At 38.2% G+C, this 13,906-nt stretch overlaps 1 long non-coding RNA gene across 1 annotated transcript in view; it reads right to left on the bottom strand.

Moving 5' to 3' along the window:
• Window positions 1-5,159: 5,159 nt before the first annotated feature.
• The window catches only part of LOC134200669 (uncharacterized), a 35,808-nt gene continuing 27,061 nt past the window's right edge, over window positions 5,160-13,906 (bottom strand). Inside the window, exon 3 of the long non-coding RNA XR_009975680.1 lies at window positions 5,160-5,432. This is a non-coding gene — a long non-coding RNA (uncharacterized LOC134200669). The remainder of the gene's footprint in view (window positions 5,433-13,906) is intronic.

Below are 13,906 nucleotides of genomic sequence, written 5' to 3'. Positions count from 1 at the left end.
GTAATGTGGTCATACTATGCTTCAGACTGGAATCCACAAATCTACAGAAATTAGTAAGATGGTGGTAACCCTGCAATACTTGTACTTAGGAGCAAAGAGGAGCAGAGATTGGTAAAGTAAAAATAAACATGCATCCATTGATGGATATCATTGTAGAGGTCTTAAACGACGAAGGGAATATCTTCCACCGAGCTGGTGATATTGCTCAGTAGACCGACGGTCCAAATGTTGTTGTTCGGAACTTGTATATATGCAAGCTTATCTTGAAAATGTCGTAAGCGACATTTGCAAATATCTTGCGTTGTATGATGGCTACCGCCACATCATGTTTCATAAAATATATTTCTAAACAAGTCTGTCAGTTCTGTACAATATTATTGCTTATTCCAAGTCGACTCCGAGGAAACAATTTGCCCAAGAAATGATTTGCATAATTTTCCCACTCAAGAAAACGAGACATCAACTCAAACGCTGCCTATTTTACGACTAGACTCTATTATTAAAACTCGAACACACCCCAGAAGAACAAGTCGACAATCAGACCTGTCAATTGAGGAAACACAGCATTAAGCGAACTGCATAAGGCAACAATTAATCTAATCTCTCGTGGGATCGACTAAATGACACGCATTGCGTTTTTCTCTTGCGTTCCTTGGTAGCGGAAAATGCTGGGTCGTGCCGCCTCGGACGATTGCGACTCGTCTATGCGCCACTCTATAATTTAACTTTATTTTTATTTTTTTATTGCTTAGATGGGTGGACGAGCTCACAGCCCACCTGGTGTTAATTGGTTACTGGAGCCCATAGACATCTACAACGTAAATGCGCCACCCACCTTGAGATATAAGTTCTAAGGGTCTCAGTATAGTTACAACGGCTGCCCCACCCTTCAAGCCGAAACGCATTACTGCTTCACGGCAGAAATAGGCAGGGGTGGTGGTACCTACCCGCGAGGACTCACAAGAGGTTCTACCACCAGTAATTAAGCAAATTATAACTAAAACAAAACTCACAGTAAATGTTTTACGTTCGATTGTGGTTCGATGGAACGATTCATGGTAATGAAACGTTTGGAATTATAAATTTCACATCAGTACTGAGTTAACGGTTCATAGGTAAGAACGCTCAGTATAAGCCATTAAATATGAAGGAAGATATGGCGATAAGTAAAATAAAATATCCTTGCCGATTACAGTAAATAAACAGGATAAAAGATATCATCATAAGCAGAATCGCTGATAGTTTATTGTAGTTACTTTATTATTCTTTACTAGCTGACCCGGCAGACTTCGTAGTGCCTCAGTCGATAAATAAAAGACCTAAACTTTTGTATAAAATAAACTTAAAACAAACAAAAGGAATCCGTCCGACCGGGGACACATCAAAGGAACAACAAAATTGTAATTTTTATTTAAATCCGAGCGTTTTCATATTTATGTACCTTTTAAACCTTCTCTGGACTTCCACAAATAATTCAAGACCAAAATTAGCCAAATCGGTCCAGCCGTTCTCGAGTTTTAGCGAGACTAACGAACAGCAATTCATTTTTATGTATATAGATAGATATATATGAGTAACCGGTATTCATATTTCATTAAAATTGAAAACACAAAACCATGAGATTTCATTTCTAACGAAGATGAACAGAAGAGCGCATTACCCAGAATCCATAGACACCAAAGTATAAATGCCTATGACATAAGATTGAAACCTCAAATGCCTTCGTACAGCGACTAATTTTTACAAATCAGAACGTTCGCTGTTCGTCTATTTCGCTGAAATAATAAAAAATAGGTCGTGGTATCCACCTGCGTGATCTTGCAACACGTCCTGCCACCATTAAAACTATTTACTCCACCTCTTAGTTGATAAAACTTTAAAGAGTACTTTAAAAATGGAAACATATTGAATTCGATGGTACGTCGTCATCTGCGGTTAATACGTGAGTAAATAATTACTTGACCCGCAGTCACTACTCGGAAAGGAATTTCAAATCGTGTTTTACAACTGGCAGAAATTGTGTAAACATATAATTGACATCTTACTACAGAGTAACATTGAGATCGCTACGAAGACAGATGATAATGTTGACACCATGAGCCTAAGCAAAGTTCGAAAAATTGTATTTTAGTAATATATTATACATACCTTGCAATGCACGCTATATGTCATAATTTTTGCCTTAAATTGCAAAAAAAGTGCTTTAAATTGCGGAATAAAGATATCTAATCAGTAAAACGACATATATTTACTTTATTACACGAACATTATCTTCCATCTATGTAATGGTAGGCCTTACGACTTCGGAAACGGCCTACTTCTATAGAGTTTAAGCAATTGTATTTTATTGATGCAGATTGAATAACTACAATCTACTAAGAACGCTTAAAGCATTTATTGGATAACTTTGGAGTTTTGATTACACGCAATACTGTGTAAACATAGCCTCAACTAATAAATAATCAGCTTTTTTTATTGCACAGATGGGTGGACGAGCTCACAGCCCACCTGGTGTTAAGTGTGGTAGGCAGCGGCTTGGCTCTGCCCCTGGCATTGCTGACGTCCATGAGCGACGGTAACCACTCACCATCAGGTGGGCCGTATGCTCGTCTGCCTATACGGCAATAAAAAAAAAGTGGTTACTGGAGCCCATAGACATCTACGACGTAAATGCGTCACCCATCGTGAAATCTAAGTTCTAAGGTCTCAAATATAATTACAACGGCTGCCTCACCCTTCAAACCGAAACGCATTACTGCTTCACGGCAGAAAATGGATGAACGCAAGTATAAAAATACCTACATATTTAATCACAATTTAATGTGTGCCAATCTCGTTAACAATCTCAAGAAATTTCAGATATGTTTTCAACTGGAATTAATTCTTATAATTAGACTACTTTTATGGCTTAATTACTCGATAATTCTTTTCATTTTATTATTTCTGACATTTCGAATACTTATCAGTTTTCGTGGTTACGGACGACTTAAGTAGACCTCAACGTTATTGTAGTCACCCCTTTTTTTTTTATCTGTTCCTATTGTAGACCGATGGGCATACGGCCTGATGATTAATTGTTATAGTCGCTCATGGAAGCCATAATATCATGCAGACGTCTAAAATGTTGTCCGTCAGCTATTGAATATTGTGCTATAATAACTATCGTCTAATTTTCGTAAATTTTTTTTATTAACATTTACATTTCTTTACACACAAAACGTACCGACCGTATCTTGAGGTATGGCCGTTTGTTTGGGTTGGGAGTTTTACATTAACAATTAGAGAATTCCATATACATAACCACGAACCACATAAATTTAGTTACATTTTTTCAATGGCCTAGTTTAGTAGAATAATGCAAAAGTATTTCTTCTTTTTAAGAGCATGATAGCTATGATTTTATTACATTGAATCGTAAGTGCCACAATTTTAAATAAATTTTAGTAAAAACCATATTATACCAATGCTTCAAAGCTACCTCGACTTGGTGAAACAACATTCCTGTTTTCAATAAATTTCATTTTTGACTTAGAATTACATAGGTTAATTATTAATACCTACTTTTGCCCATATAGAGCCTGTTATTAAGCATTTTACTGTAATGTAACACATAAATGCTATGCATTTATACACAAGTCGTTCTGTGTTTATTATCAGTCACCGACAATTCCTTACAGCAATAACTTACTCGAATAGGCTTAATTAACTTGAGGTTGGAAATCAAATGACGGGCTACCGTTTAAACGCGTGTTTGTCGCCTTGCCTCTAGCCGGACCAGTGGCTTTCAAAGTTTCTCCAATTTTCTCCACTAACTAGTTTTAATTATGTTTAAGGATGAACGGGTAATTTGCTTCAACCACGTAGATCTTAATGAATAAAATGTATATTTTATATGTAGGTACTTAAATTTTACATCTAACATCTTCGCTTTGCCGATGATATCGTCATGATGGCGGGATTGCTGCAGGACCTACAAGAAATGGTACACAGCCTCAATACTGCATTCCAACGGGTTGGCCTCGGAATGAATTTGGATAAGACCAAGGTAATGTTTAACGGAAACGTCATTCCGAGACCAATCGATGTTGATGGTACACCTCTCGAAGTTGTTCAAGAGTATGTCTACCTGAGACAGACCCTACAACTAGGTAGAAACAACTTTGAGAAGGAAGTGACCAGTTCAGTTTGAAGTCGTCGTGGCTTCAAGGATAAGATGTCCGGTTCATTCGTATCGAGCGATGCAACGGAGTTCGAATCCCGCAGGCCCCGGTACCAATTTTTCTAATGAAATATGTACTTAACAAGTGTTCACGATTGACTTCCACGGTGAAGGAATAACATCGTGTAATAAAAATCAAACCCGCAAAATTATAATTTGCGTAATTACTGGTGGTAGGACCTCTTTTGAGTCCGCGCGAGTAGGTACCACCACCCCTCCTATTTCTGCCGTGAAGCAGTAATGCGTTTCGGTTTGAAGGGTGGGGCAGCCGTTGTAACTATACTGTGACCTTAGAACTTATATCTCAGGGTGGATGGCGCATTTACGTTGTAGATGACTATGGGCTCCAGTAACCACTTAACACCAGGTGGGTTGTGAGCTCGTCTACCCATCTAAGCAATAAAAAAAAGTTAGGCTGGGCAGCGTTCGGGAAACTTCGTCAGGTCTTTTCGTCGCCCATACCACAATGTCTGAAGACAAAGGTCTATAATCAATGCGTCCTACCCGTGCTTACTTACGGAGCCGAAACGTGGACGCTGACCGTGCGACTAGTCCACCAACTAAAAGTTACTCAGCGAGTAATGAAGCGAGCTATGCTTGGTTTGTCATTGCGAGACCGAATACATAATGAAGTCATTCGGGCAAAAACCAAGGTGATCGATATAGCTCGCAGAGTTAGTAACCTGAAGTGGCAGCGGGCTGGTCACATATGTCGCAGAACCGATAACCGTTGGGGTAGACGTGTTCTGGAGTGGAGACTGCGAAACGGCAAACGTTGCGTAGGACGCCCTCCTCCAAGGCGGCTGGCAGTAACTGAAAGCGTAGAACCGCAGATCGGGTTCAGCTTTGGGGAGGTCCTATGTCGAGCAGTGGACTGCCGCAGGCTGATGATGATGACTTAAATTTATTGAATACGCTGCCTCCTATGACCAAGTTAAAGTGAAATACAAAATCGTTTATTACAGAAATATGTATGTGATTATGACTGTGTGTTACAATACTGTGCACTTTTTCAAAGAAACAAAAAACCTTATATGTGCTAGAACGAAATTTTTAATAATTCATTTTTTCTTATTATCTTCTTCAGTTTTTTTGTGTTTGGATATTTGACAGCCACTAGTTTTGAATACTCTGCACTTTCATAGCGCAACCTTGTCATTATGGGCACCGGAAACTTTGGCTGGCTTTCGATGGTGGCATGCAATCACGCCAACTGCAACATTCAACAAAAAAACACACATCAACTGCTTTAACTGATTTTAATCCCAGACATACTACATTTTTTCCATAGAATGAGCGAAATAAAATTTTAAAAGCACTACACGCTAGATTTACTCGAAACTTATTCTAACAAATACAAAGTAATGGATATTCTTTGCGTCAAATAAAAAATAATACAGCCAATAAATAGTTGATCAATTAAAAGTATGTAAAAATAAATCAAAGGTAATAAAATAAAATAAAATAATAAAATAAACTACAATGAAAAACATCTCAGCATTTGACTAAAACTTCACTGTATATTGACAAAAATAATTCACGAATACTCGAGGAATGTTGTGACATTGGCCGATTGAACGTACTACCGTTCATGCGATGTTTTTTCGACACCCAAATAAAAAGCGAATTGATTAGGTCGATAGCCGCAGAATGCAGTCTGGATGATGTTCAATATCGGATCCGTATCCCAAATTGAATCCAATGCCGTCGTCGATCGTAAACAATGATTTTTATATCATTTCGGTTCGAATACGACACACGAGCGTTTATTTAATTATCAGACCTTTATAAAAGGGAACAACTCGACTTTTTTACAAGACAAATTATTTCGAGGAATGAATTTAGTCACCGTATTGTAACTGTGTTTTTGTTTTTCAGAGACGTAACCATCGATTTAATTGAAAATTATGATCTAAACGTGAATCTCGAGTGTAGAGCACATTGTCTCTTTGTAGCATGACTAATAATACAATGGTTTTAAAATTCGGAGATCAAGCTTGAAGTGCAGTTGATGAATATATTTTCTAGGAAAAGTACACAATTAATGATTTCAAATTCCACAATTTTAGTACAATGTGAATTTCAATTACATAAATCGCAGCTGTAATCGTTAGTGAATATCTTCACATCGCACCAAGCATTGCTGAACCAACACACAGATAAATAAGCACGCATATTTAAATACCATACTGCCACTGCAATCTTAACTATGACCAGTTTTAACTACGGTAGGTACGGTGGATGTGTAGGCATAGCAAATAAGAGATAACAAAATAATTTTGAAACGACTCGAAAAACTAAATGCTTTGAGATTTAGCTTAATGTAAATTAAAATACTGAAAGTGATGTTAAAACGGAGAGAGGCTTCGGTAAATTTTAATTAAACCGCGTTGGAAGGTGCACAGAGACGCACCGGAAGCCGAGCAGACGGCGCACCCGTCGGCGCATAACCAATGCGACCCTGGTCCCACCTGCGGAGGTCACTCTGACCTTTCACTCGCCAGGAAAGCCTGGAAAGTGTAATTTACAATGTACAGTGTAAATGATGTCCGAGACTTTTTATTGTGGTTGAATTAGGTAGCGGTCAAAAAATTTTAATGTGTAGTATAATATTGAAAAAGATACCCAAACTTTGTTTCGGCTTGTTGGCTTTCGAGTGTATATTTTTTTTGACCTGGATGGTAAATCAGCTCACGACCGGTTTGAAGCATGAGGTCGAATTCTGATTTATAAAGTAAATATATAAGGGCCGTCTCATCCTTCAACTTCGAATGCATGATGACTTCATTTCATATTTTTTATTGCTTAGGTGGGTGAACGAGCTCACAGCCCTGGTATTAAGTGGTTACTGGTAAGCCCATAGACATCTATAAGGTAAATGCGCCACTCACCTTGAGATATAGGTTCTAAGGTCTCAGTATAGTTACTAACAACGGCTGCCCCACCCTTTAAACCGAAACGCATTACTGCTTCACGGTAGAAATAGGCAGGGTGATGGTACCTACCCGCGCGGACTCACAAGAGGTCCTACCACCAGTAACAATAATAAGTAAGTATTTTAACATTAACTACTAAGATAGACTAAATAATATTTGTGGAATTCACTTCGCAGACCAATCATGATATCGATACAAGATCTAAAATTACTTTCGACTAAACAATGCTAAATTTAGTGTTTAACATTAAACAGTGCTCGGGGCGACCTCAACGTGTTTGTTTTCGTCTCGAAACGTTTTCTTCGCCGACAGACGAGTAAATATACAAGAGAATCGGCATACAGTGCAAAGGGAGTGAGAGCTTTAGAAACAATTACATTGACGCCGCTGACGACCGATACAAAATGCAGATTTTTACAGAAGCGTAATAGGTAAAAGATTATAAGCATTTCATAATGTATCATTTATTTTTCTAACAAATAATTTTGCAAGCTTTTCTATTTTTTATTACTTACATGTGTGGACGAGCTCACAGCCCATCTGGTGTTAAGTGGTTACAGGAGCCCGTAGAAATCTACAACGTAAATGCGCCACCCACCTTGAGATATAAGTTCTAAGGTCTCAGTATAGTTACAACGACTGCCCCACCCTTCAAACCGAAACGCATAACTGCTTCACGGCAGAAATTGGAAGGGTGGTGGTACCCACCCGTGCGGACTCTCAAGAGGTCCTATCACCAGTCAAGAAGGCTTGCCTTATAAGTGTTTGTACATCATTTATGCCTTTCAGTTAAAATCCCGTGACATTGTTGCAGGTCTAACGTCAAAGTAATTGTCAAACGGAAATTTCCGTGAATTCAACCTAGCAATAACCACTACGAAATCAATCAGGGCCTAACATAAAAATATCCGAGTCACCCTTATTAATTAATCATATTTTTCGCGGGCAGCTAAGTTAGTTTTAGCTTTTGCCCTGCAATAGTTATGTTATAGTTACAGTTAATACATTAATGAAGCATGTCTACTGTTCTAAAATTCGTAAGGATTTACTTTGAAAGCCTTGAAAATTTTATTTCATATAACAAATTACTTTTGTTACGAAATAAATTTAATATGTCGGTTTCATTTAATTCAAAATGATAGTTATATTTTTTAACCTATTTTCTAAGGGTGTTCGCTTGCCCAAAACTAACAAAACTTTCAAAGGTGATTCCTAATCTGATTCATACATATCACAAACAAAACGGATGCTTGATTTTGGAGTCGTAGTTACCAGACATATAAAAAAGATCAAGATGATTATGAAAAGAAACACACTACATATTTTTATTTCACATCAAATCTTTATCTCAAATTATTATACGAATGGTGCAAGCGGTAAATACGGGCAATAAAAAATGTGAAATATCATTGTCATCGCAGACAATTCCAGTTACAAAACGATTATAAAGTCTGCAGCAGTCTAGACGGTCCGCAGAACGCGTTACGTTTATTTCGTTTTAATTAACAGTGAAAAAACAAGAAAAGTTATTTTAACAGTCATTTTACGCTCTGTTCGCACGATCGCTTTGCACGTGCGTCTAAAACGCTGTACCTCTCTTCTTATCTCGTTACTTCGTGTAGCCTTTTTAAAGACATAACGTGTTTTTATATACCACGTTTTTTAAATGAGCGTGGTCTTTGTGGCTGTCAACGAGAACGTGCAGGTGTCCAGTCCCAGCCTCCCAAAACTAGTAATAGTAATTATTTTATAGTAATCGTAATCGTATACAACTTATCTCATAGCACAGAAAACAGACCGCTTATTTCAGACCATCCATGGCCTATGGGTCTTGACAAAAACTCACTGAAAATGAGACAATATTCAATACTAACATAAACTTAGTTATATTGCGATTTTTTTTTATTGCCGTATAGGCAGACGAGCATACGGCCCACCTGATGGTGAGTGGTTACCGTCGCTCATGGACGTCAGCAATGCCAGGGGCAGAGCCAAGCCGCTGCCTACCGTTAAAGATTTGAGCTATGTCCACTACACTCTATCTGCCATGAAAGCTCTTCTTAACCTAGAAAAGTTAAAGCGGCAGTGCCACGAGAGGGACTGAAGTAAGCCTTTTCTGTGCAATAAACTGGGAGTCCTAATGAAAACCCATAAGGGACACATTATGTTCCGAAAGCACGAATACAAGAACCTTGCGGTTAATGCAGTCGTCCGGTATTATAAGGCTGAGGAAGAAACCTACTTGCGCACGCGTAGGCAGCAAAAGGACACAGGCCTCGAAGAGCACATACCTTCTCTAAGGAAGCGAAGAAAATATGTCCAAACAAAGCAGTGAGTCAAAGATATCTTACACTCGGGGGATGTCACAACCAACCTATGTGGGTCATTTCAGTGCGTTTATAGAGCCATCACCCTCAGCGAACAATGAGAATGAGAATTTATTCTTAAACCTAACAATCCCATTAATTCTTCCCAATAAACTGTTTTTGCGCTGATCCCGAAACTTCTTCGAGATGCCCGTGCCAACGGGTCACGTGGCGATGTGAGACTGTCGAAGGAGCCTACATAACAATTCCCATGTACTCTCGCCCGAACATCTATAGTCCACCAGAACAGAAACCGGGAAAAGTAGGGTTGATTGCTGGCGATTATAACTCGGTTTCAGCGGTCACCATCGAAGGCCCTTCAGCAGTCCAGACTCTGCCATTGGTGTGTTCATGAAAACCCCGCTGCACCAGAATCAGTCTATCAGTTTGCAGCGTGATATACTCTCAACAAGTCGCTATTTAATTTCAAACAAAGCGATGCTGGAGATTATAGTGTGCTGTGTGCCCTCGACATCGTCGGTCGACCCAAACTACATCTCCAAGGTTAGACCACCTCGTACAGGAATATTCTGATCCGTGGCTTGGGATTACAAAGGAGGGTTGACTTCCGAAATACATCGCCCCAATACATACAAAAAATTCAGTCGGTTTTCTTTTGACCTCCCAAAAAAAAAGCTATTCGGATGCGGCTATCTTCGTATCTCGTGCGATTAAACACTATTTACGTTGTAAAAGGACTTTTGATTACTATTAACATCCGGGTTAGACCATCGGATATTTAAAAACATCGACCGCTCTACGACAAATCTATGCCAATAGCGCCGGATGTCCGAATCCTATAGACACAGTCCACTGAGTTTCTCGCCGGATCTTATCAGTGGGTCGCGATTCTGATCCGGTGATAGGTTCTGCGAAGCACTACTCTTACTAGGGATAGCGTTGGCAAATGCTCTCAGGTTGAGGCCGTGAGCTCACTTAGCCCTCTGGCCGTAGGTGCAATAGCTCCTTATGCTACCAGCGAATTGGTAGGCAAAAAAAGTCCGAATGTTTTGGAGCCATGCTCGTCTTGTCTGGAGACATTCTACTGAGGATAGTATTAGAATATTCGAAAAAATTAGATGCTTTCCTCAAATTATATCGGTAAAATTTTGCGGCTTATAATTGTGATATCAAAACAAATGCAACTACTGAAATCTTACTTCAAATTTAAACTATTTCTATTTAACTGTAGTGCAAATAGACAACGCGGGAATTGGTCGAGTCTGGTCGCGTCTGAAAGTCGATTAGGCGCTGGTTCGTGGAGTGAATGCCGCGCTTATGAAACAGTGAGATACGTGAATGGATGTGTGCGTACAACAGGTGCGTGGCAAGGTCGTTGGGCAGACGGCGTAACGAGCCCCACCGGGCCCGACTGCGACCTTCGGATTTGATGCTACCCTGTATTTATTATAAACATCTTCCAAGCCGAATTAAACACTACCCAGTTCAAATTTAATATTTCATTCTTTTTTTGTACAAATTTTCATAAATGCATCTAGTGAACAACTATTATAAAAGTGTTCTACATACATTGAAGTAATGCACCAAAAATACGATATAGTTAATAGGTATGCGTAATAAAAAAAAAATATTCTTAGATGGCTCGACGAGCTCACAGCCCACCTGGTATTAAGTGTTTACTGGAGCCCATAGACATCTACGACGTAAATGCGCCACCCACCTTAAGATATAAGTTCTAAGGTCTCAGTCTAGTTACAACGGCTGCCCTACCCTTCAGACCGAAACGCATTACTGCTTCACGGCGGAAATAGGTAAGGCGGTAGTACCTACCCGCGCGGACTCACAAGAGGTCCTACCACCAGTAAAAAATTTAATAAATAGTAAACACTAGTGGGGCAGGGCGTATAAATGTTAGGGTGTCTTTGAGCCCACGCGGGTAGTTACCCTGCCTATTTCTGCCATGAAGCAGTAATGCGTTTGGGCTTTAAGGCTGGGGCAACCCTTATACTGTAAAACCTGAGACTTAGGACTCATATCTCAAAGTGAGCATTTACATTGTTGAGATCTCTCTGATATCTGTATTTTCTGGAATTTTCGTAAGCCCTACAATAATTAAAAATAAATTGATGGCTTAACATAATTATAGCTTATTTTATAAATGAAAATATTTTTATATTTCAAGCTTTACAATTTACTTAATCACTTTATACAAAATTATACTGTAACAAAAACGTTGTTTCATCAGGAACAAATTCAATAAATACAAGGAATATTTTGTAGGTCAATGTAAAGAATATTGAATTTTTGAAGCCTTGCTTTTATCGACCGGAATAATTTTAGCTAGAAAGGATAAAGCATAAATGGTGTTAAAGTTGAGATCTCTGACCATGGGTCAATAAATAATTAAGCAGGGACTAATTAATAGACATGAGAAGAGCCAAAACTAATTAAATGACATGAACGTCAGTTGCAGGCCAAATTTGGCGAGTCTTGTCAAAAGCATTATTACTCTTCTTGTAATGCTTTGTTTTCATCGTAAGTCAGTCATTACTTTGAGATTTTAAATTATATACTCACACAGGTGCACATTGCACATAGATACTGTTTACAAAATAAAAGCAAAATAAAAGGTGCTTAGATGCTCCTGAATGCGAACTAAATTATTTAAAAAAATTTGATTGATTGGTTTGCGTTCCACGAAAAGCATTTAACTGAATAAAATACATTTTTTGTCAATCGCTATGATGGGGAGAGAAAATTTGATTAACCAAGTGAAACTTTTGTAAGATAAACTCCCTCACATTTGCGCACATGAAAACCTTAACAGATATTTGTCTGAATTAAAAAAAAAATACTCCACATGGAAAGTTTGATTGTATTAATGTCAACGTTCCGAACAACACACAAATTACGCCAAAATTGTGTGCAATTTGACCAAATTTTCCACAGTTGGTACAGACGGATAATTCATATGCATTAGGAACTACTTAGATGACCGTGATTTGAACAATAATGAATGGCTTTGCAAAACTAAATATAGGGCGAGTGTATAATACTTATAAAGTTATTGGATTTATATTTATTTGCACTCATAAAATATAAATCCAAGAATAGAAATGCTGTTTATAAGTGTAGTCTTTATTATAAATACATCTATTACATTTAAAGGTGGATCTCACTACAAACGTATTTAATTAAGAATTATCAACATTAAAATCACAAATAAATATAGGATTCATGAAAGGGCACATGTGAAAGAAATTTTCGCTGTTTTTGGCACAGTTAAATCGTAATGAGCACTGTTATTGCATTTTTAATAACAATAGTGCAGTACATTCTATAGTTTACAAATAGGTGTAGAAACAGATTTTTACTCAGACGTAATTAATTTGTACATAGATTAACCGTCACGGTGGTAATTTGTGGTGACATCCTGTGTATTGGGACGTCTAGTAATCAACGTCTGTACCCAGGCCTAGCCGTCCGTGTATTTACATAGTCATTTGAGAGTCCAACTGCCATTGATATACGAGAATTCACACGGCTCTAACTAGATACGATAAGTAGAATATTAAGAATCTACTAATAACTTTTCGTATTTAAATTAAATCCAATCCAATCCTATACGAATTAAAATTACAAAAAACACAGTAATAAATCAAACTAAAACAACTATTTAAATCAATGTATAATCTAATAAGTAGATGTTTGCACTTCAAGTATAGGTATTCTTAACATCACCCGAATGAAATGTGTCTAGCTTGGTCTTTAATGAAAATTTTGAATCACTACCTAAGTATATCCCCATGTATGCTTAAAATAAATCTTTAAAAGTACGCAACGAATTTTGATGCGGCTTTTATTAATAGATAGAGTGATTGAAGAGGAAGGTTTATATGTATAATAACATCAGTTAAATAGTGGAGAAATCAATAATATATTACAGTTTCCGAAGCTAAACGAGGGCGGGTCGCTAGTACTAATATAAATTAGATGTTTTGATGTGACAACGTCTTATAATTCGATAGAGCCGGCTGCACGCACGAAAAAACCTGACTCGTGTGGCGTTACCTCGCTCTGAGGCGTTCCATTTAAAGCTTGAAGTGCAAGCGAGAGCGCGCAACGAGCGACAAAGAGGCACAATCGGCCTCCGCGTTCGGCAGCGTTCGACATCTGTCTCTCTCCTACTTGAGAGGGCGATGCATCCGCATGGACAGCTGCTATACGATAATACATTTACATGTTTTCGTCAAGTATGAACTGTAGTGAAAAGTGAATGTGGTGTCAATTGTTTATAGCAACGATAATTGCGATAGTTGAAAAATGAAACCATTCCATCAGTATTTTCTTATGACGTTGTCACGTTCAACTATCGTCAGTAAACCGACTTTACAGACAACCGAATTTTTTTTTATCACATCCAG

The sequence above is a fragment of the Bombyx mori genome, chromosome 19 (assembly GCF_030269925.1).
Source record: "Bombyx mori chromosome 19, ASM3026992v2".
NCBI lineage: Eukaryota > Metazoa > Arthropoda > Insecta > Lepidoptera > Bombycidae > Bombyx > Bombyx mori.
Note: the sequence above shows the minus strand (reverse complement) of the source record. Positions and strands in the feature narration are given on the sequence as shown.